This window comes from Martes martes (assembly GCF_963455335.1).
Source record: "Martes martes genome assembly, chromosome: 15".
NCBI classification, from domain to species: Eukaryota; Metazoa; Chordata; class Mammalia; order Carnivora; family Mustelidae; genus Martes; species Martes martes.
In genome coordinates, this window is record NC_137903.1 from 2,029,836 (window position 1) to 2,031,602 (window position 1,767).

Consider the following 1,767-nt stretch of genomic DNA (forward strand, 5'->3'; position numbering starts at 1 on the left):
GGTGGTCCCAACCTGTCAAAGCCGAGGGTGGACGGAGCAGGGGCGGGGTGGTGGCAAGGACCCAGCCAGAGAGGCGTGGAGCCAGACGCCAGGGTTGCGCAGCATGGTGGCCTCCCGTCCCTCCACAGACACCAGGCACGCACACGCAGAAATGCCCTCGGAGCTCGCCTCTCACGGGTCGTGGACAGGCCCAGATGGGCTCAGAGACACACACGGGTATGTCCACGCCACCACACACACACACACACACACACACACACACACAAAAAACGGATGGCCTCGTGCACATGCTCAGGGACACGTGCGGTCACACACACCCCTGTTTCTGGTTCCTTCCCTGCGTCAAGTGTCAGAATACTGCAAACGGCTGAGTCCCAGAGGCAGGACTGCAAAGGTGGGTCTTGTCTGTCGTCTACTGTCCCACTGGGATGATGCCCCAGGGAGAGGCGTGCAGGGGAAGGACTGGACCCCACGCCCCGCTGGCCTGCACACGCCACCTGCCCGCGTGGCCCAGGCCCCTCCAGATGGCAGGCTGGGGGCCTGCCCCCTTCAGTCTGATCTGGGCTCCAGCCTGAGGTCCCGGCAGAGGGGGTGGGCTCAGGGAACAAGAACAGCGAGGAGTCTCATCTGTACAGTACGGGCCGCTTGAGTCATTATTATTACAATATACTTTGACAAAAATAGAATCTCATTTCATATCAATACAACAACAACAAAAAAACCAGTTTCCTGGACTGTTACACGGCTAACGTTTTCCAAAGGTTGCTATTTACAATTACAGTAGCCAAGAGGGAAGGTGGGCTGCGGCTGGGGGCGGTGGGACAGGAGGTAGCCGACCAGGAGGACGCCCAGAGCAGGGAGGTGGGGTCGGGGGCAGGAGGATCTGGGAGGGGACTGGGGAAGGCCCAGGACCAAAGGAGGGAGGTGGCCTCCCACCCTCATGCCAGCCCAGTGTCCCTCCAGCGGGGATGGGTCCGTGCAAGGAAGAGCGAGCCCCCATACCCCTGCCCCAGCACGCTGAGCCCCTCACCAGAGCATCCCCCTCCCCATCCGCCCTGCACTTTCTGGCCTGTTTTCTGGGGCTGCTGTCGGCGAGGGACGGAGAGCTATTGCACTGTGTATCGTAGAGAAACTGCGAGGGAGGGTAGGGGGCCCCGATTCACCCCTCACCCCAGCTCTCGGCCCCTCCTCATGGCTCTCCGTCTTTCTCTCCAAATGTGCTTCCAAGGGGTCCCCACCTCAAACCCTGCCCCCAGCCTCAGAATCCCAGGCACACTTCCCAGCCCAGAAGCTTGGCCAGCACCCCCACACCTCAGAGGTGCGTGCTGTGTGTGTGCAGGGGGGCTGGGGGCCAGGCTGGGGTGCTCTGCCCCAGGTGCCTGTGGCCATGGGAAGAGCCCAGATGCAGAGACCCTTTCCAGAACCTGTGCCTCACCTCCCCCCTGAAACGCAAACCCACCCACCAAGCTGACTTTGGGGTTTGTCTATTGTAAGGGGTTTTGTTGTTTGGTAGGTTTTTTGGTTATTTCCCTCTGTCTGGGGGGACGGGGTGGGAGGGCTCCGCATGCAGGGCTCGGCACCTGTCCTGTCCCAAAGGCCTATCGGGCTCCCCACCCCCTCCTGCAGCATATGTGTACAACGTGCAAAGTGTCCCCCCCTTCCCGCAAAAAACCAGCCCCCCCCAGCCAGTGAAATGGCGGGGGGTGCAGAAAGAGGGGACGGGACTGTCCTCCTCTCCAAAGCGAGAATCCAAATTAAAAAAAATAT